Source organism: Musa acuminata, chromosome BXJ1-1, assembly GCF_036884655.1.
Source record: "Musa acuminata AAA Group cultivar baxijiao chromosome BXJ1-1, Cavendish_Baxijiao_AAA, whole genome shotgun sequence".
NCBI lineage: Eukaryota > Viridiplantae > Streptophyta > Magnoliopsida > Zingiberales > Musaceae > Musa > Musa acuminata.
The window spans coordinates 37,574,796-37,598,619 of record NC_088327.1 but is presented as its reverse complement, the minus strand read 5'-3'; the positions used below and the strand labels follow the sequence as shown (position 1 = coordinate 37,598,619).

Sequence of the window (23,824 nt, the reverse complement as noted above, 5' to 3'; positions counted from 1 at the left end):
ACATCAATATGATAGAAAGGTATTGCTACAAAAGCAGCCACAAACCAACTAGGACATGTTTCACAATCCGATCTTGTTATCATGGCAAACATGAGCCAGAAACCAAAATTGGTATTTCAATCTTGATTTGTGACTGCCTTAAATAGCCATAATTACATTCATAATTCATTCTGTTCATCCATAATTACATCCTTAAGGGTCTTTTTTCTTGTATTAAGTCGAAAGGAACATGCTTAAAGGCGCCCATACAGTTACAGTTAGTTTAACATTAATGAGAATCCCCATCAAGATATGATAGTGTTTGGAAATTCCCTGGTTGTTAGCATCCTATGCAACAATGACAGGCCAAGTTGTCTGCCATCAGAGGTGAAGCATAAGATACTACTTGGGAAGGACTCGTAGGCATGCTAACAGAAGACAATTTTGAAATTGTTAAAAATCATGTTGATCAATATACTCACCATCGATTTGAGGCAGGACCAATCATCCACTAAAGGCTGGCCTGCAGGGCGAACAGTTTTCAGCACTTCTGACCCTTGCTTAGAACCGAACAACAACTTCCCGATGAATTCTATACTATTGTCTACATGCAACCGATGTGATATTACTTCGAGAAGTTCCTTCTGAGCGTTACGTTTATGAGAAGAGCCTTCACGTGCCTTTTGATACTTCAATAAGAAAGGTAAAGTGTCAGTCTGAAACAACAGATGAAGCAATTGAAAGAAGTAAAAACACAAAGTTGCACTAGGTAATGCCAGAACCATGTACTGCATTTAGGGATCAGAAAGCATGAGAAGAATGAACAGAACAAGCAAAGCAAACTACATAGTAAGGATGATGCCAACCTTATGCCAGAGTAAGGAAGATGCCAACCTTTAACCGAACATCATGGTTGGCCGAGTCCCTTAGATTATGGTGGTTCGGAGGCCGAATAGGATGGGAATCACAAAAAGTTATGATCAACAAAAGTTGCCTACCTTTTGGGCTTAGTGTGATTGGTCGAGTCCCTCAAGGTTACACTAAGACGTTGATTCGATCTCGATCCCCACTAAAAGTCTACTGAGGACTTCCGTTTCACGTGTTGAGGGTGTCGCGTGACTCGCTAGTAAAATAGTGGGAGTAGATTAAGATAGAAGTCTATATCTTGATTGTTTATTTATCTACAAAATCTACATGTTATTTATTTCTGCTGTATTTTTATTTTCGAAAAAATCTCGCTTTCAAATCCCTTACATGGCATATTTGATGTCAACCGCCTCACTAGTCCAAATTATACGGACTGGCTCCGCAACTTGAGAATTGTTCTCACGATGGAGAAAATCACATACATATTTGATATAGTGATGCCTACGCCCGAGGAAGGGACAAGCGAAGAGACATGAGATATCGCTTTTTAGGAGTATGTCCCCAAATACTTCTGAAGAAAGGGCGAACATAGATAGAATACCCTATGCCTCAATGATAGGATCTATCATGTATGTCATGCTATGTACCAGGCTTGATATAGTGCTTGCTCTGAGTGTCACGAGCAGGTATCAGGCGGATCCAGGCTTGGAGCACTAGAAAACAGTAAAGTATATCCTTAAATACTTGAGAAGGATTAAGGATCTTTTACTGGTATATGGAGATAGTAGCCTCAAGGTTGAAGGCTACACGGACTCGAGTTTCCAATCTGATATCGATGATAGCAAGTTAAATTCGGTATATATGTACACTTTAAATGGAGGAGCAGTGTGCTGGAAGAGTTCCAAACAAGATACTATAACTGACTCGACCACAAAGGTGGAGTACATTGCTGTAGCAAAGGCAGTAAAGGAGGGAGTCTGGATGAAGAAGTTCATCACAGATCTAAGAGTCATGCCTAGCAACGAGGAGTCGATTCCCTTATATTATGACAACAACAGAGCGATTGCTCAAGCGAAAGAACCCAAGTATCATCAGAAGTGTTTTGATGAAGTTCTAACTTATTAAAGAGATCGTGGCCCGAGGAGATATAATAGTGGAAAGAGTTCCATCTGAAGATAACATCACAGATCCATTGATAAAGCCGTCGTCTCATATTGTCTTTGAGCGTCATAGGGGTCTGATGGGGATTATACATACAGATGATTAGTTTTAGGTCAAGTGGGAGATTGCTAGTCATAGGTGCCCTACAAGCCAATAATGTGAGTGATGACACGTGTAACTTGACACACATCTTTTTGCTTATTATTATTATTTGATATTTTATCATTTTATAGTATTTTATATATATATATATATATATATATCCATGGATTTGTGCAATGAGAATTGGATCGTGATGAGGTCACGATAATGAGACCGATTCACATTTAAACACAGACCCTAAATAATCTCGGTCATATGTAACTCGAGAGGGACATCGAGATAATTAGATAGACTGGTGTGCTGTAAACCCGTCCATATGATGGATGTACAGGTTCTCATTGAAGAAGGAGTTTACTGATTAATCCGCTTATGAAATGCTAGATAGTTGATTATGCCTTATAGTTAGTGATTCTGTAGTCCTAGTGGAATATTTGGTCATTCGACTAGACACCAAGGATGTCCTATATTAGTACTTCACTCTTTGATATAAACTTATAGGTTTGGAGGTTCCAGATCTAGCACAGCCGGTCATTGAGAGTGGTATCCAACCTTTCGAGGATTATTGAGTGTCGATAGAGGATCATCCGATCTTGGTGTCATAAGAGGAATATCCAATGACTCGCGGCTAGCTCGATATTGGGCCCAGAGGGTCACACACATATGATAGGCGTTGCGATGAATAGAGGTTCAAATATGAGATATCTGCCGGAGCCACTATTTTATTGGATATCCAATAAACCCTTGAATTATTGAATCCTATAGATGAGATCAAATAAGAGAGATTATTGGATAGAGATCCACTAATCTAAAAGGCTTGGGTAGTTGGATTGGGATCCAATACCCATAGGGCTGGATCCACTAGGGTTAAGTTGATATGGGACAGCTATAAATAGGAGGAAACAAATGATTCATAGGCTAGAGCCTCTTTGGGTTGCCATCTCCTATTCTCCTTTCCCCTTCTCCTCCTCAGATAACAGGCCTAGAGATTTGAGGAGCATCGTTGGAGCCCTACTATGTGGATCACTACTAGAGAGAATGACATTTGACTTCCTTTATCCTCTCCTACAGATCTATAGGGATTTAGGGATATACGATCTCCCTAAGTAACACAATATTTAATGTATACAGTTTTAAGTTTTATTGATTTTGCACAAGAATCTTCGTACGACAATGAACACATCTTTGGAAAATTTTGAGATTTTATTTTTTGTTCTTTCGTTGCGCATGTGATATTGCCTCCCAGATTTCCCCACAATGGTCTAAGAGGACAGGCTGCCTTGCCCGTAGGATGTCCCATCGTGACCCCTCCAATGTTTAAGTTAGAGGGATGAGGGAGGAGAGAGTTAATAGTATTCATAAAAGTGTAGTGTTCACCCGCTTGCCCCTGTTTAGCCTAGGCTTAGTTTTTAGACCTGGGCATATGACAGCACGGACAAGGATTGGTGAGGGTGCCCCCACCCTGATTGTTAGGGGACAATAATGGAGGTGGCTTACTGACATGTTATCTTGAGGTCGACATTAACATTAGGTGATCGGGATGATATTTACTATCTAGCCTTTTAGTCGCTTTGAGTTAGATAAGGAGTGATCCCTCCTTTAGTCATCTGAAAGGGAGGTGTCGGGGAGGCAAACCATGCCATCGATTATTAATGCAGGGGCGTGCCCCTTTCTTCAACTGTGGTGTCAGCAAGGAGTGGGTCTTGCGGGCTTTCTTTGGGAAGTCGAGACAGATAGGGATCACGGGTTGATCCCCTGTCAACAGCTGCAAAGAGTTGATGGGGGCTCCCATACTTTTACTTAGGTGGCCTCCTCAGTTCGGATGGTGGGATGAGTTAGTGGTGCTAGTACTTTCTCTCAAACTTAGTATGCTTATATAATCAATTCAAGTGTATATCACTAGTATCCTCCATATGCTATGGTATTTGAAACTATAAATTTAAATCTTGATAAAATACTAGTATCAATAATCTATTGGTTTGATATGATCATATATTGAGCAGTTCATAGACATGTACCACCTAGTATCATCCAAAAGGATCATATATAAATAATACAGACCAATATTATACCATGTTTAGAACCATGTATTTAGGTAGACATAAGGTCCTACAAAATAATATATGTAAAGATAGGGACTCATATAAAATAATAAAACAAACAATGCTTTAGCTCAAAATTCGTGTCCAGAACTTACCTATCATATTTGGCTCTTTCAGAAAATCTAACTTGTGAACCCACTAGTGTATACTAGAAAGACCAACTTATACAAGATAATGGAATGAACTAGCGAAAAAACTAATTAGTCCACTAGTGTATACTAGAAAGACCAACTTATGTAAGATAATGGAATGAACTAGCGAAAAAACTAATTGGTTCTGAAATCTAAATAAGGCATTTTCACTAGGTGCTCAAACCAAGTAAATCATCTCCAAGGTGGGTAATACCCTACCTTCATAAAAAAAAAAAAAGTCTATCATAGTACTCAACTTAAAGAATTTTCTCCCGAATGGTTTGGAATTTAGGATCACTTGGCTTCCCATAAAGCTGGATGATAGCATTTCTTTTATAACCTTCCATAAACAAATTAAAACAAAGAAGATATATAACAAACAGACCATAAAACCATGAAAAAATAGATTAAAAATTAAAATAATTTATTTCACATAATAAGATGTCAAAACCAACCATTAAATAGATATGGCAAACATATTAGTTTTGCACCATCAAATTCATTTCTAAGTTTACACAAATATATGCATAAATTTTTCTCCAAGTCATTAAGCACACCTGAAATTTAAAAAAAATTAAATAGCCTAATGGTTTAAAAAAATTTTATCTAACAAATTTCTAACACAAGAAATGTAAATTATATAATTAATTGTTCAACATTATATCTTTGAATATGTGATAACAATAATGCTCTTAAGTAGTTACACTACAATATATATTTAGAAACAAACATCAGGAAATATGTAAAGAAATATATGCAAGTACTTGTCTGTGACATTCCCATCTGCTCCACGTTCCTTCAAATACTTTCAGATATCAAAGTAATATCCTCAGCAGGAGAATAAAGATATACACTTGCCAGAATATGGAATGAAAGTCTTGTTAAATGACACAATTCCATTGAATTGGTAACTTTGCCCATTTCTCGAAGGATGGTATAAGTGGCTACAAGGAAGGATTGTAGTTGAGCTCTTTCTATATACAGGACAAAGGCTAGTAACAACACCAATGCATATGTTTACTATAGCATTGAAGGGTCAGATGATGCTACTACCATCACTCTATCCCATGTCTTTGTAACTAAAATGGAAGCTACTGATTTAGGAAGAGCCCTTACTGACCAAGAGCAAACCAAATTTTGTTTAACCATGTCAAATAGTTCATTCACACCATTGTAGTCAATAATTCTTCCAAGATGATGCAATGCAATAGATGACTATTCTGGTTCTGAATGACCAACATTATGTAGAATAAGCCCACCAATAAAGCCTCGTTTCATTATTAGTTTACCGTTAAGGTTATCAATGCTCATTTCACATAATGATGATAACCATTTATCAGTCTACAAATACTATGAAATTTTTGATGCATTACAATAGAAGATCAAGATTATAAAACATAGAGAAGAAACCGTAGGAGAGAGTAATGTTCTCAGGCAACTTAAATAGAAAATCAAGCATAGCAGATGCTACTTGCCAACAAAGAGATATTAAGATGTGAGCTATCCCGGGCATTTTATTATCCAATGCTTGCATGTGCTCAACAGTAATCGATTCAAACACGTAAAAAATAATAGCCTTGGCATTTCTAGCAACATGACATCCCAAAGGAATAGTATTTTTTGTAACATGAAGATGGTTCCTTATTGTTTCTAGATAATGACCACCAACAAAGGTCCGCAAACTGCATGGAAGAGAGTTTAGTTGCATACCAATAGCTTCCAAAATTATTTCTCCAAACTCACCAAACTGTTTTCTTATGTTTGGGAATAACATATGCATGTGAGGAAAAAGTACCTGAAATGATAGTTTAACATCTGACTGATCAGAAGACTCAAATTCTGTGGGAGTGTGTTTTGGTACCTGATGGATATGAATATGCAGATTAAAAATTCTATTACTAAATTATCGGTAAGTGCTAACTCATCCTCAAAAACTGAAAAAACGATGAAATTTGTGAAAGACCAGAGGCAATAAACAAGTGTTCCTTCAAGTATTGCTTTGTATTTCAAGATACTGACATCCATCCTAAAAATCTAGAAAATGAACATGTGCAACTTGAAAATCTAGATATTTTCTGCATCCATGATAAATGTGGAACTAAAGTTCTGTAGATGAAACCAGCACTTTTGATACCAATGGGATATGTCCGTTCATCATTTCCAGATTAATCTTTCAAGAAGTGCCCAGCACCTTGGCAGCCCATGTAACTTTACCATTTCAAGTTGTATGTTGCCTGCTTTCAGTTGGGTGTACAAAATTGTAAGTTGTCCACTAAGATTTGCAGCTGACTGCAGTATAATGTCATTAACATTCTCTGCAGAACAGGATAACTCAGTTGCAGAATGCAGTAGAAAGAGGGGAGACTCTGTAGGAGGATTACAAAGTGGCAAAGCAATGGTTGATTCTGCCTAATCAAAGTTGCCACATCAGATTCAATGTCGACTTGTGATATTTCTAAAGCCTACTGATTATCTTCAAAATAATATGTACAAGGTTTCCAAAGAGCCAAAATTCTCTCAGATTCGAGGTCCAGTTTAGCGGAAGCAGAATTTGTAGAACAGTTATATCTCTTTTACTTTCAAGATAAGCTATTGTCTCCAGATTGACATTACATCTCTTAAGGTCTTCATAAAACACCACTAATCCATTTTTATTCATGAATTTGGATCCAATGATTTTCATCTGATTCATAAGCTCTGAATTGCATCCATATGAAATCGATTATAAAGAATGAGTTGGCATAACATTCTGCAGCCAAGAGTATGGATTCTATTGCAGCTTCATGGCTTTCTGGGGTTGTCATGCTGGGAACACAAATCAGCTGCCAAATGTTCAAATTGGGAAGCCCTATATACCGAATCTTGATAGTTTACAAGTTGTAGATAATCTGCTTGTGAATACAAGTAATCAGCAAAGAAACCAATATTCTGAAAGTTGTTATTTGAAATCTTATTCACCTCTGAAACACCACAACTGAAATTCAATCTGATCCAGTCCCCAGTAAAATAATTTGAAACACTTGTCAGAACAATTTTTGACAGATCTCTAGGAGCAAACTACAGATTAGCATCTTGGAGTACATCTTTCTTGTGGCAGCTTTAGATGCATCAATCTTTCTCTTTGCTTCATCCGGATTACTGGATGTGCTAGAAGCCCCATGAGAACATATCACAAAGTTAGAAGAAACAGCTAAAGACTCTTGATCAGCCACCTTAGGAAATGAACATTTGCAAAGGTCAATATCTGAAGAAATGGCATATGTGGCCCCAAAACAAAAAGGAGTACACTGCAATATAGAAAGACAATGAAGACAGTATATTGTCAGCTAAAAACCAAGTAATGTAACAACCGACAAGGTGCATTTGATAAGATTCTTTTTGTTGCAGGGAAAAAAAAAAACAAAAAATAATTTCTTCTTTTTTGACTCTCACATCTTTTTAAACTGTAGTCTTCACCGATCACTTCATCTCTCTCTTTGCATCTCCAAAAATAAGCATTATAAAGTATAAACTATAAAGATGTTAAAGTTTTTTTAATTTCTCTATGATATTAGCATATGCTGTTACAATAGACCTTGGTGCAATAGATTCACGTCTCCATTCAGATTCCACAAAAGGAAGAATGGCAGGCCTTCGTAATGCAGTACATATAACATTGAATGCAATACAACAGTTCTTCTATTTCTCCAAGTGTATATCATTAGCATCTTCAGAAGTTGTATTCTTTGTTCCAGTAATCACAGGATCACGGAAGGGTTCTAGCATCTCTAAAAGAAATAGAAGCCTATGTTTAAATTCCTACACGGATGGTAAAAGCATCATCTATCTGATTGGAAAGAGTAAGCAAAATTATGCTTGATACTTTAATAGAAGGTCAAACCTTATATTTTGACAGTACATCATCCATATGCTCAGACAAGGCCAGCAAGATATATTTCAAAGCAAGGATTGAAACATCGTACCGTACCGGCATTTCGAGGTTGGCTTGATATGGTTCGGTACGCCTAATTTAGGTGTAATGGAGTTTAAGATAACACAAATATGAGAAAAAAAGAGTTTGAGATAGTTTAACAGAGTATGAGAATGAAATGGAGTGAAATAGGGGAGAAGAATGGTTTAAAAACATGAGAAGGGTTTGAGATAGTTTAAGCGTTCCGCCTGGTAATGGGTGGTCCGCATACCGGTAACCTATCGGACCGGTACGTACCGCCTGTACCGGATGGTACCATTCAAAATTGTATACCTTGCTTCAAAGCAGCATAAGCACGACTAGTAGATTATGGAAACACCCGGTAGGGGCATTATGAACAGAGTCAACCAAACATGAAGCATGAAAATAAGTGCATAATCTATCATACGAAATTTTTTCCTTTTCTTGAATTTTTATTCAGGAGGAAGTGGATAGAATTTGGATAATAACGGAGGCATTGTGATGAAATTCACAGTTTCTTGAGCACACAGATAAAAGATGGATGTCACATACAGGGTTCATGAACTAAAAAGTACTAAATGACAGTAACTAGAACTAAAGGACTTGCATTCACAGGATTTGAAGTGTATATTTTAAGTGTATATTGGTATCTTAGAAACATGTAAAAAATAATCTGCTACCCATTAAGAAATATATAGCTTTCCAAGCCACAACAGTAGTTATATTGGTCCATAAAAGTCCCATAAGAGTTGAGCACAACACTCCAAAGAACTCTGTACAAGGCTGTGTCATAGTTGTATCATCAGAACACTGAAACAGTAGGTTCTTTATTGGCTCTCTAGAAAAAAAGAAAAACTCCAATCCAACAGACAAAAGTTTCAGTTTCACAATAACTGCTATGATGATCAGGATCAAATTCAAGAGATCAGGGTTTTATTCAAGTGTACAAATGACTGATATTGTTGGAATCTTCATAATAAGGTAATAGATGGATCACAAAATAACATCTATGATAGGTCATAGAAAGTTTTTTTTTAGTTCATCAGGATGGACATGTCAGTACAATACATGCTGATCAGCACGGTTTAAACATATGGCTGGAACAAGCCTTGTGCTTGATTGTGTGTTCAGGGACATCCTTGGTATAAAACAAAACTCCATGCTAGTATTATACTAGCATAACATAGTTTGACAATCATCAACCACTGCCATCTGAACAATCATCAAATGGTGAAACTAATTGTCATCTGAACAATCATCATCAAATATTATACCACAGCAGAACAAATTGCCTCTGAACTTCATAGTCTTTGTTATGCTAGGACTATAATGTTCAAATCAAATAACATTTTTCTCAAAATGAGGAGATTATTTCAAGAGAAAATTAGTGATTGATAATTTGACCATCCATAATAAATCACAATGTATTGACCACAAAAAAGGTCAGATCTGCACCAAGATATGACCAAGTACTCATCAAACATAGATAGTTTTAATTGCTTATGTTAGATAATTCACCAAACATTGTTTATATATTTTCATGATGAATAGGTTAATTATGATGAATCATGATTTATATACATCTACCTATTCTAACATTAAATAAATACCAAATTTTGTCACATTAAATAGTGAACATTATACATTGATACATACCCATATCCATCATATCAATATCTTACACTTGTATCCATGACTTCATAACCAACCAACCAACCAAACGAGCATTCATTATAATAAAGAATTAAGCCTTCATAACAGTAATAAAAACAAGAAGAATGATGAAATTACTTGAATAACACCAAGAGGTCCTCCGGAAGTTCAATTGCAAGATCAACATGAAAAAGGGTCGATGCAGTTACAAAAATACAAGTTGTTGACTTAATATGTAGACTTATTATGGAAAAAGATGAAACCTTTGCAGTAATTGTATATATCCATGGTGATAATGGTCCAAAGCATAAATCAATCAATACACATGCTGCTTTTGCCTGAAGATTGAAAAATAAATGCTTACTTAGAAAGCCAAAAAGTAAGTTGTCTATTCATAATTAAACTTGGTATGAAACCAACAAACACGAGATGATAAGAATGAAGACAGATAGCCCGCACAAGCATTAAGAAGATGACGATGACATTATTATTATCTGCAACAACAGATTAATATGAATTGTTGAGACTTTTGATAAGAATACAAATGCATGTAACGTATATCACCCAGATGCATCACTGCTGAACCTGAGAGAGAGCATGCTGGACAGAAGGATGTTTCCACAAAGAAAAACTATCATCAACTTGATTTAGGAGGCTAATTGGAGGAAGACGTGCCATCAAATGAAAGGAAATCAGAATCCATCCAAATTAATTAATATATAAACTAGTAAAATGTGTTAAAAGTTTTAACTTAAAACAGAGACCTTTCACCTGGAAGCAGTGCTTGTATAAGTAGTAATAGGGACCAAAATTTTGAATTACTGTTAGCCAATTTGCAGAACAGGAGAGGCTATCTATTCATTATAAAAGAATGTAAACACTCGACAATTTAGTTACAGAAGCAGACTCCTGGTGGCTAAAAGTTATTCCAATAGGAAAAAAACAGGATACTTAGTTTAAAAAACATTATAGGGTAGGTGATCATTTAGAACATACTTGTGAAGCACATCCAAATAAGACATGAGGACTGCCTTCTTCCGCTGCAGATATATCCAAGACATTCAAATAAGAAGCATCCCAATAATCTTCAGTTCATTTGAATTCTTCCCCAAACAAGCTCAAGTAATCAGTAGGTTGCATGTGCCTCGTTACTTCAGTTTTAACAATTTCATCAAATATTGAAGACAGACCCAACTATTCAAGTACAAAATTGCCAAATCAGGTTGTAAATTGATTTGATAAGAAACCATATCCATTCACATAATATGCATGAAAAAATAATTTAATTAACATTAGTTTCTTCATAAACTTATTGTGGAATCCTCTAAACTAAGAAAGAACACTTTTAAACACGTGGAAAGCCAAAAAGCAAAAGAATTTCTATTAAGTAATATGGAACACATCATCTATAATTATTTCAATGTTTGACACAAAATATTACAGAACAAAATGCAAAGAAGAAACAGAAGAACATCTGTAACTAACAATGTGGAGACTTGTCCTTGTAAATGGCAGTCCAAATCCTTTGAGAAGATGGACCTGCATAGCCATCGTGTCTCTCACAATTCAATTGGAGATTCATATATGTCATTACAGCTGCCAATAAAAAGTTAAAAAAAAAATTAACCATCAAGTTTTAGTTCACAAAGTCAAATAGAGTGGAGTAGTTTACCTCATCATGTTCCAAGGATTGTCAATCTTGATCCAACCAATTTAGAATGATACCACCCGGTACGGGCGATACGTACCGGTCCGACGATATACCGGTATGCGGACCACCCGCTACCGGACAGAACATGCTAGAGTGCTACAATGCTACAGTAAGAGGAAGAAATATTTAAAACCGCTCGGTAATAGTGATACAGTGCTCCAATGGTCAAATTGACCGTTGGAACCCTTTCTTAAGGTATTTAAACCCTTCTTCTCCTTTATTTCACTCCATTACATTCTCATACTCTCTTAAACTATCTCAAACTCTTTTTTTCTCACATTTGTTTTCTCCTAAACTCTACAAAACAACGATTTATGAATTGAATCGAGGCTAATTTAGGAAGATTAAGAGGAAGAACTTTCTAATCAAGAGGTATGTTTACATAAGGATAATCCGTACTAAACTGAAATACGAATCTTGCATAAGATATATTCTTCAAAGCCTGAAAAAGATATATGATACTATTCTTACCTAATTTACATTGATTTTACTAAACTTATGCTATTACTATATTTATTTCTAACGTAAAAATCCTATCCTAACTTTTTTTTTATTTTTAGGTATTTTCGGAGGGTCTTACACCTAAATTAGGTGTACCGCTCGGTACACCCTGACGTACCGCTCGGTATACGGTACTGTACCATACCGAGCCAACCTCGAAATACTAATACGGTACGGTATTGCATACCTTAATCCAACCTATAAAATTTCACCATTAAGAGCCTTATCCACATGCTGTGGTTTCCCGTCCTAACAATTATCATCCACAGAAAGCATACTTGTTGGTTTCTTATATGAGTAACTTACATTATGGACAATGCTAGTTCATGATATATAAGTTACACAGTCCCGATATTTGCATGTTAGTCCATAAAAGAAGTCACTTAAATCAAGGATTGAAATTTTGTACTATACCAAAATTTCAAGACTTATTCGATACGGTATGATACTATATACCGAGTGGTATATTTTGGTATACCACTGTGTGTGTATATATATATATATATATATATGTATATATATATATATATATATGTATATATATATATATATATGTATGTATATATATATATATATATGTATGTATATATATATATATAGGTAAACTGCATAGTTTACCTCTATACGGGGTGACGTGCAGATAAAAAAAAAATTACGACATCTAAAAAACAAAAATATTGCGATGATGCCCGAGGCGACATTGCCCAAGAAGAGAAGAAAAAAAAAAATCTTCGCTTCTCTCCGCCCCACAAGCCGATGCCTCTTCTCCCGTGCACAGATGAGAAGTCGTCGACAGACGAGGAGGAGAGAGGTGACATCCAGGTTTTACCTTTTTTTCCTATTTCTTTCTTCGTCTTCTCCCTCTTCTTTCTTCTCCCTCGATCACCGTCGATAATAACACCTCAATCGATAACGATAATGCCTTAATTGATGGTACCGCTCGATAACGGGCTGTCCGTGTACTGGTCTATTGACGGACCGGTATGTACCGCCCGGTACGAGCAGTATCATTCGGTATTGCAGACCTTGATTTAAAGAACTAATGGGCACTTTAAATGTTAGAATTAGGAACAGAAAACTCTATTTCTCATAATAACTGGAGAGGTCAATATATGTTGCATCAATTTATTGTGACGGACTAGTCTTACCATGAAACAGTTATGATCATGCTTATGAGTACTAACATGTTTTCAACACTGGCTTTTTATGGCCTTAAGCAACTCTCCACCTTTTTCATTCGGGCTTGGGACCGACATTGACGGTGTTAGAAACATTGGTACTCATAACAAGAAATCAAGTAAAGAAACTAATTTTCTTTGAGAAAGATCAAAATTGAAACACCTAGCAGGAATTTAAAAGTGACAATTGTAGATCCGAAAAATAAGTATACTACGGTCTAATTAGACAACAAAGAGGCCTTTGAATCATGGCACTACTCGCTTTTTTAAACCTAACAATGAGAAACATTTTTTGCCAACACATAAAAACATAAGAAAGTTTGTTTTCTCTATGGCTGTGATTTTGGTGAAGGGGGAAATTAAGCATAGCAATCTCTGAACATATCACTAACCTATGACACAATGACTTCCAATGCAGAAAATCCTAGAGAAAATGAAGTTCTCGATTGAGGCATTCACATCAACATAATAACTCTACTAGATTGAACATGTTTCATCTTGTTTACAACTAAGCAAAAATTTATTTACGCCTAACACATACTTATATAAGATAAATTTGTCCATTTAAATTTGTTCCTCCTAACCTTGCCTCATGCCTAACGTTCAAGGTGAGAACATTTTTAATTAACCTAGTCTATTGGTACTCCATTTGTGCTAAGGAAACCCAACTATATAAATATTTATCCTATTTGTTTCATGAAAGATGCAATCTTTATGTAACTTTTATTCAATTTTCAGATCCATATATCAACTGGGTAGCTTGTCCTAATATCTTAATGAGGGAATGCCTTGGAAGATCAAGAGATAGCTCCATTAACAAGTGTACTAAAATAAAAAAAATCAGAAATTAAGAAAATATGGGAAGACTCTTTCAGATAATAATTTATATAAAAGAACACAATTAAATTGATTACACTATCATGGACTTGAGTTAAAGAGACATTGTAATACAAAAAAAATGTTCAAATTTTGTCAAACCATCGAGGAATTAAGTTATATCTTTTTTCTTGTTGTGATCAATTGCAACTTTTATTTCGGCATATCCTAAGAGTTTTGCAAGAATATATAGAATTTTTGAAACTTGAATCATATAATGTAAACTATCCGTCCAACCCATTATTTGCTTACTTTTGTCTAGATTAGTTGACATAAACTAATTAGACATCTTGTTTCTGTAGGATTTCATTCCAATACATACATTTTTAGTTTAGCAACTTAAGATCCAATATACAAAAACCAAAAACTTATAATGAATAACAAATATATGTTCAGGACAAGGATTATAATGAATAATAAATGTATGTTCAGGACAAGGATTGAAATTTCATACAATATCGGAGTTTTGAGATTCGCTCGGTATGATATGGTACTTACTGTATACCGAGAGGTACATTCGATATATATATATATATATATATATATATATATATATATATATATATATATATATATATATATATATATATATATATAACATAAAAAGGGGCGATTGCCTCGTCACCCTTTTTGGTGCGTGGAGAGGGTTTCTTCTCCCACGCGAGCAAAAAAACAAGCGACGTCCCTTTGTTTTACTTATAAATTAACATATGACTTCTAAATTTTTTGCAAAATCAATTCACTTAGTATACCAATAAAATGCATTGAAGTAATTCTTGAAATAATTGAACTCTTCAAAACGATTTGCAATATTTCATTAACAAATTCAGAAGGCTTAACAGAGAGAGAGATGGGGGACCAATTCACTAATTCAAATGAAGGTAAAGTGTGTGTTTAAGCTAAGCTTCTGGTTCGAATGATACATTGCCCCAAGATGTAAACGTTCAGAATCTTACGAGTTCTTCCTGCATTCTTTCATTTTGTTAGTTCATTTTTGACAAACAATATCTAGCATATCAGCTTGGATATATAAATTTGTCCACTTTTGGGAAAAAAAAAGTACACTGGTTGTTCATTCATATACAAATTCTCTCAAACTTTTATCCAAAGTGGGAGGCTTCAAGTCAAACACTAACAAGCACCTAGTAGATGGATCTTTTCTGGATGGCTCCACATCAAGCACGAAATATTCAAACCATTTGAAACACGAGGGTAACAAAAAAAATCTGACCAGTATGAATAACTATTATTCTGGATAACAAGGGTGAGCTAAGCATATGTGCATTAATAAAAAAAATACTAGATGATCTCGTTGGTAATTGATAAGACATTCATTCTCTTGTTCTTCGATGCGTAATTTCACAACATAAAATAGATTTCTAGTTTTACAATTCAAACACCAACAACCACTAATCAAGAGAAAAAGAAGGTTATATATGCACCATCCCCTTCTTGCAAAGGGTACACGCACCGTTGGCCACGAGCTTCTTGTTTGTCTTGATCAGGCTATGGAGTTTCCTGAGGATCATCAATGTCCACCGCATTAGCCTTGTCCATAAGGCCAATGATAGTTTACAAGATGTACATGACGATGGCAAGAGGCACAGAGGTAGAGGTGTTGGAAGGGATGGTAACTTTGGTGATGGAGACTTCAAATGCTTACCCAATATTCATTTTGTTTCTTCATTACATCCAACAAGATCATCAATATATTATTAAAAAAATGATGACTTAAATAATTCAATCGGAATTATCATGTCAAATTCAAACTTGGTACCACATGTGATATTACTGGAATCGCAATAAATAATCACAACCGCTGTTGCTACCTTAATCTCAGTAAACAAATAGGGAAGTTGGAAACAAGAAATACCAACTCAAAGGTCGGTGTTATACTTACAAAAGGAAAATTTCAGATATAGTGCTTGGATGCTGAAACTTGTGGTAAATGACCACAACAGCAGAATTGAAAAAATACTGAAATAGTAGCCATGTCATTAATTGGTGAACATTTATATGAAACATAACAAGCTTGTCTATCAAGCTCATGAACATTGCTACTACTCTTCTACAGCTACAACTGATTCAGCAAGATAAATCCCATAGACTGAAACAATCACAAATCAGAACCTTCAGATTCAATGAAGATCCTGTTAATCGGAAGGACCCGAACTACTCCACTATCACCATAATGAAGCATTTGTGAACTATTGATCTAGTAAGCTAACTTCCAAAATTTAGAACCTGCATTATATCCCATTTGGCACCATTTTTCTAGCCCTATCTTAGGATCAGAAGTGTATCTATGTTGCAGAAGACCTAGTCTATTCATGGAAAGACATGTAAATTTGATATTTTTATTCATTTCACAGGGAAAAACATAATAAACAGAATTACAATGCCTCACCTTTATCAAGCTCATAGATTTATTTGTTTGGTATCTCTTTGCTATTATGAAATATACTGTGGTTTACAATTCTCTTAGGTTGAAATAACTGCTTTCTACAGAAATTATGACGCATCTTACTAAAATCAGAAATGCATTGAAGTAATTCTTGGAATAATTGAACTCTTCAAACAAGTTTGCAATATTTCATTAAAAAATTCAGAAGGCTTAACAAAAAGAGAGAGGGGGGACCAATTCACTAATTCAAATGAAGGTAAAGTATGTGTTTAAGCTGAGCTTCTGGTTTGAATGATACATTGCCCAAAGATGTAAACATTCAGAGTCTTGCAAGTTCTTCCTGCATTCTTTCATTTTGTTAGTTCATTTTTTACAAACAATGTTTAGCATATCATCTTGCATGTTTAAATTTGTCCACTTTTGGGAAAAAAAAGTACTCTGTTTGTTCATTCATGTAACCCAAAATAACTAAAATTGAAAAGCCCTTGCTTTTAACTAAAAGTCTTAGTCACTAAAATTGGTTGCCATGTTGACAAACTACGTAGTTGTCTTGCAGTAAAATTCCACATGTTACCATAAATAAAGTTAATGCCCATAAAAATGAATTAGAACTACTCTTGTAAACAAATTGAAATAAACAAAATACACACCAAAAAATAATATTTTCAATCTCAGCCCGATATCGGTTTCAATAATATATCAGAGTAGTATGGTACTGGTATATAAGATAGTATACCAGCATGTTCCGCCTGGTATACAAACAAGTTGTTAGTCATTTTTTATCATTAACAAATTTGAATGAAAGAGAAAGAGATACTATAATCCAGAGTCCAAACAATAGATTATAGACATCATCAAGGTATTTATTTAGAATGTGATATTTTAGACTAAAAAAAAAACTTGGTAGATCTTTTCAAATTTCAACTATGCTTCTCTTCCGCTAAAATTTGAGCTCTAATACTGCTTTATATTTATAAAATGACCTTTTCAAGTATGCATCTCCCTTCCTCTAAAATGTAATCTCTAACAATGCCTTATATTTGTTAAATGATAACTGTATTTTTTATAATTAATTCTTAATGAAGACACACAAAATGGCAACAATTAACATATTTTAGCCAATTAACAAGTATTCCTAATCACCATATTCTACCTTTTGTAAACTTTATTTCAATTACATCTATTTTTTAAAAAATCAAAATGTTCATTCCTTAAAAGCTAAGTAATGCATTACATCAAAACTAAGGAGGCATGTTAAGAGTATTTTTTCTTTGTTGACTGTATCTTTTAAATTATAAAATATGTTATCATTGATGCAATAGGTGTTTGAGGGCAAGGAAATTGGCAGAGATCCTTGATCGAGTGAACTATGTTTGTTTGAGTTAATGAAGTTCAGGTAGAGGCCCAGTAGGCACTCGTCATGTCCCTTATTAGATAACTATGTTTTGGATCGAATAGATGTAGTCTATAGGAATGCCCTTGAAGATTTTGATTCTGTGATAAACTATTATGGATTTTTAAGATTTGAGGAAAATATATTCTTAGACTAAGACAACTTTTGTGAAATTTTTAATTTTCATAAATTTGTAAACATTTCTCTAACATCTTTATCAACATAAGTAGATTTTTAATTTTTCATGTTTTTATTATGTTAAATCTTATTTAAACATTTTTTAGACTGCTTTCAATTAAATCATATTTTCCTAATTATTTTAAATATTTTATATGTTTTGTTTGTGTTATATGTCTTTGTCAACTTCTTCTTAATTGTTATCAATATTTCTTTCTAAAATTATCTATTATTTTTTCTCATGACAAAGGAAATTTAGTTATACTCCCAATTTGGTGGCAAATTTCATTAAACAGAACAAAATAATTTGGAATTTTACCACAAACAACTGTATTATGTTTAAAAGTCATAAAAAATAATTTATGTACTCCAAATTATTTTCCTTAAAAATTTTTTCATGTTTCGATTTTAGATAGCCATAATTAAAGTAACCAAGGTATATTGATAATAAGGATTGATGTTATTGATGTTCTGCCTGAGTTGGTATGATATATTGACAACAAGGATTGACGTTCTAACAGAGTCAATTTGACAACATCAATCCGATCATTTGCTAGCATTAATTAATATATTGTACATTCCTAAAGATTTCAACTAACAATTTTTGTATTTTTGTGTTATATCACATCATATTGCGTTAGAATTGGTACCAATATTCAATTCATTCATGGAAGTTGGAAAGTACATGAAAAGCAAAAACAACTACATACAAACATAGCATACAAATCCAAGAGGGACAAGCATACGGGTCAACGATTAAGTTTTGATACCATATTACATGAAAAAATAAAAGAAGAAAAACAACATAAAGAATTACAGGGCATGACAATTTGCTTTATAAACAATAGAAGATGTTCATCAAAACTAAGTAGCTAGCTTCCTATTTAGTGATAAAAAAGAATATGATATGAGCCAAAGGTGTCATGATTCAGTTATGCATCTACTTTTATACCCAAATCTAGTGATTCTACAAAGCCTAACCTATGGAGACTAAAAATAAAAGTTTCAAATTACCATATCAAAACGTAACTGATTGAGTGTACCTTCAAAATGTATAGATAAGTACATGTGTTTTAACCTGATTAAGAAGCATCTTTTATTGAGATATCAGTTGAATGCTGCACAAATATGTTCCAATTAACAACTAGCTTTGTATGATACCTTTATAATTTGCTTTGCTAGTCATTTCAATTTGAGTGAGATTTTATTTACACTTAATATTTCACATTGTACATTTACCATCATAGAATTACAAATTAATTATTTTAGAAGTAATAACATGATAAGCAAAAAGGACCATAAAAATTACACAAGGATGTTCTTTGAGTATCGAGTTGAGTAAAGTCAATTTAGCTAAAGCATAGCAAACAATATAAAATGCCACATTATAAAACCTTATTAACTATAGTAATGATTGCATCATAAATGCATAAGAACTTCTTGCTAACAACACATCATAAAAATTTATAGTTCCAATGTTAAGGGCACAAAATTGCAGACTTGACTTCAGCAACATTTCAAGAGCCCATGTAATTCTCTCAATTTGGATAAGTGAACATAAACAAAAACTTCGGATCAGTGAGCATAACTAAAACCTTGATCACAAGCACTACAAAATGCTATTGGAAGTTGAATCTAGACAACATAAGAGCTAATAATCAAAGAAAAGACATTCTACCAAGTGACACTATCCCATAATTCCATATCCACATATTGCAATCGCCATCATCTGAGAAATGACCAAACTGAAACCATCAGCAATTGAGTCCCAAATTTCATCAAGACAAACACACCAACATTAACACCTAAAGGTCGAGGAGAGGTCATAAATCGTTGGAATTCGTCTGTATTAACATCTACTTGATAGCAAATTTTGAAAATAAAAGAGAAACAACCCATATTAAGTGAGTGTCATCTGGTTACTAATCCTTATCAAGCTATGACAAATAACAATCACCAAGAGAGAACTCTAAGATCACAAGAAAGGTAGCTTTGCATTTAATATTCCATTTAAAATCACAAAAATATTTAAAGATGGACATTTGTCTTCATGATTTCTTACTTCTTGAGATTCTCTTCAATTTTTTTAAAAAAAATTTCTGACCTAGTTCCTAGCTCAAAGCACCATTAACATAACCAAAAAAACTGATAGCACCAACACTTGAGAGTAAATAAATCTAAATCACCATTGTTGAAATTGTATGACACCCAATGGTTATAACCAATCATACAGCATTTTAGAAAATGATAGTAGCTACCCATGATATCTTCACTTCTTGTTGTTGTTGGTACAATGAACAATCTGAATCTTGAACGAGGCAAATACACAGAGATGCACAAATTACTAAATATGGCATGTCACGTAAAACTAGATAACTGACATCAATAAAATATTTCCTATATAAGATTAGAGAATGGACTACATAACAGCAGAAAAAAAATATCTCAGATATATTTATTTTCTGAATTTCTATATTCATGACCAAGGTCTGCAATACCGAATTGTACCGCCCGGTACGAACAGTACATACCGGTACGCAGACCGCCCGCTATCGGGCGGTACATTCAAAAAAACCTCGTATCGAACGATACGATATAATATCGAGCGGTAACGGTCGAAATTTCAACCGTTACCGCCCGGCACAAATCGGTAACGGTCGATTTCGATCGTTACCGCACTGTAGCAGTGCTACAGTGCTCCAACGGTCAATTTGACCATTGGAGCCCTTTCTCATTCTATTTAAGCTATTCTTCTCCCCTATTTCATTATACTATCTTAAACTCTCTCTCAAACTTTTTTCTCTCTCCTAAACTCTACAAAACAACGATTTGTGAATTCAATCGAGGCTAATTTTGGAAGATTAAGAGAAAGAGCTTTCTAATCAAGAGGTATGTATTCGCTTTCTTTAATTAGAGAGTAATTAAGATCTTTAACATTATGATTAGTATGTTTCATGCATATTAAATATTGAATAATATTTATGATAGTAAAATAAGTTTAATTAAGTTTTATTAAAGTTATTTAATGCTGTGATTAATCATTTTAATGATGATTTAATCGAAATTTATTCGATTTTATATCAATTAAATGTCTTTAATACCTATTAGGGTATTTGTCATGTTTATAGTGTTGAAAGAGAAGTAATTAGTGAAAAATTAACTATGTTAATCGTATAATTAGTGTAGATAAATAATGATTTTATCATAATTTAAATCATATTGGATTAAAATTACATATTTGAATCATATTGATCCCATTGACCTCCAATTCTACAACGAAGATTCAGAGCCAATGTTAAATTAGGTGGAGGCCCGTCATTCGTTTTGGTGGTAAAATCAACAATCAGGTATATCTACATATGTAATTATTTAATTAATTTAAATTTTAGAGTTTATATTGTAATAAAATAGTCTAACAATTCAAATGATTTTTCTGTAGATATTTCAATCTATAACGGACTGAAATACGAACCTCGAACAAAACTACCTCAAAGCCCGAAAAAGATATGTGATATTATTCTTACCTAATTTACATTGATTTTGCTAAACTTATACTATTACTCTATTTATTTATAACTTGAAAACCCTATCCTAACTTTTTTTTTTTTTTTCAGGTATTTTCGGAGGGTTTAACGGACTAAAATCAGGTGTACCGCTCGGTGCACCTGGCGGTATCGCTCGGTACACCGTACCATACCGTACCGAGCCCAGGTCGAAACACCGGTACGGTACGATATTGCGAACCTTGTTCATGACAACCAAAGCAATAATATACTCCTAAATTCTAGACAACTAGAAATGCATACTTAGAGCAATGAGGAAACTATTTGTTGCCTCATGTTCAAATGTGGGAAAAAAAACAATTTTGAAAAGTGGAGCCAACAACTGAAAGTCCAACAACTAATTGTGCGAAGTCTTTAAGTGACTCATCAACAGCGAAGGTATTATGTTCAGTACCTTTACATGCAAATCCAACAAGGTAGGAAAACCTATATTATTAATATGATAAATTGTTAGTTTTAAAATGATAAAACGATTAGTTAAATATCAGCTACAGAATATATAGTCAGAATAGTGCAAAGTGGAAAACACACAAATAAAGGAGAAAAAACAAAGTCTAAAGGAATCAAAATGTGTCTAAAAATATTATCAATGAATGATATATAATAAAGAGCAGTATCTAAAATGCAATTCCAGAATTTGATAGGTCTTTTTTTTGCTTTCTTACGGAACAGAGAGACTAATAGAAGTCACAATTCTTTGTTAGTAATGAGTAATGACAACTAATTTGTTCGAAAGATTATGGAATGTTATTATTGATGAATAATATAATAAAAGGAGAAAAAACAAAGTCTAAAGGAATCAAAACATGTCTAAAAATATTATTGATGAATGATCTGTAATAGAAGAGCAATATCTAGAATGCAATCCAGAATTTGATAAGATCTCTTTTTTTCTTTCTTACATAACAGAAAGACTAATAGAAGTCACAATTCTTTGTTAGTAATTATAACTAATTTGATAAAAAGATTACAGAATGTTAAGAGGCAGGCCAGAAGTTAGACAAGAAAGAGAATTAATTAGAGCAGTAGACTTTTCAATGATAAAATTTGAGAAACCACCATAGATACTTTCTAGTAAAGGAGTAACCAAAATATTCAACAAAGAAAGGATACTTGAACCTGATTCTCAAATTCCAGTAAATGAAACATCAATGCTCTAAGTCTCTTTGTCCCTGAATGAAAAAAAAAAGCAATGTGCCTTGATCATAACATGAATGAAAGGTAAGCCTCAACATATGACTGAAGCATCACAAATGGCAATCTATGAGAAAATTGTTAGAGGTGAAATATCTTTAAGCATGAAACAATTTGCAAACAACTTAATCTATAATCAGTGACGTTAGGCAAAATCTCATTGTATGAAGCTGAAAATATTGACGGTTATGACTAATAGTAGACATTTGTTATAATATTAACAATTATGGAAAGACCCTTATCGTAAATTTATGGAGGAAAAGGAGAAAAAGAGGAAAAAATATGATGGAACTTAAAAATGGTGTCCATATTCCTTCTTAAAATCCATATGCAGGCTCAACAAAAAAATAACAGATGACTTCTAAATTTTTTACAAAACCAGTTCACTTAGTATATCACTAAAATGCATTGAAGTAATTCTTGGAATAATTAAACTCTTCAAAACAATTTGAAATATTTCATTAAGAAGTTCAGAAAGCACAGAAAAAGAGGGGAGGACCAATTCATTAATTCAAATGAAGGAAAAGTGTGTGTTTAAGTTGAGCTTCTAGTTCGAATGATACATTGTCCAAAGATGTAACATTCAGTCTTGCGAGTTCTTCCAGCTTTCTTTCATTTTGTTAGTTCATTTATGACAAACAATGTCTAGCATATCAGCTTGGAGATTTTATATAAAGTCGTCCACTTTTGGAAAAAAAAAGTAAACTAGTTGTTCATTCATGTTACAAATTCTCTCAAATTTATATTCAAAGTGTGAGGCTTCAAGTCAAACACTAACAAGCATCTAGTAGAAGGATCTTTTATGGATGGCTCCACATCAGGTACGAAATATTCAGACCATTTGAAACGGAGGGGCGAATAACAAAATCTACCCAGTATGAATAATTATTATTCTGGATAATAA

At 33.8% G+C, this 23,824-nt stretch overlaps 1 long non-coding RNA gene across 3 annotated transcripts; it reads right to left on the bottom strand.

Annotated features, from left to right (window-relative positions):
• Window positions 1–543: 543 nt before the first annotated feature.
• LOC135678461 (uncharacterized) lies at window positions 544–22,894 on the bottom strand. 3 transcript variants are annotated; one of them, XR_010514957.1, is made up of 5 exons: window positions 15,661–22,894; window positions 10,920–11,117; window positions 10,062–10,261; window positions 6,135–7,626; window positions 544–668 (listed from the first exon to the last, which is right to left on the bottom strand). It is a non-coding gene; the product is annotated as an uncharacterized LOC135678461 (long non-coding RNA). The 3 variants fall into 3 exon arrangements; XR_010514958.1 differs by lacking the exon at window positions 10,062–10,261 and having other exon boundaries at window positions 15,661–22,892; XR_010514956.1 differs by lacking the exons at window positions 10,920–11,117; window positions 15,661–22,894 and having other exon boundaries at window positions 10,062–10,633.
• Window positions 22,895–23,824: the final 930 nt, after the last annotated feature.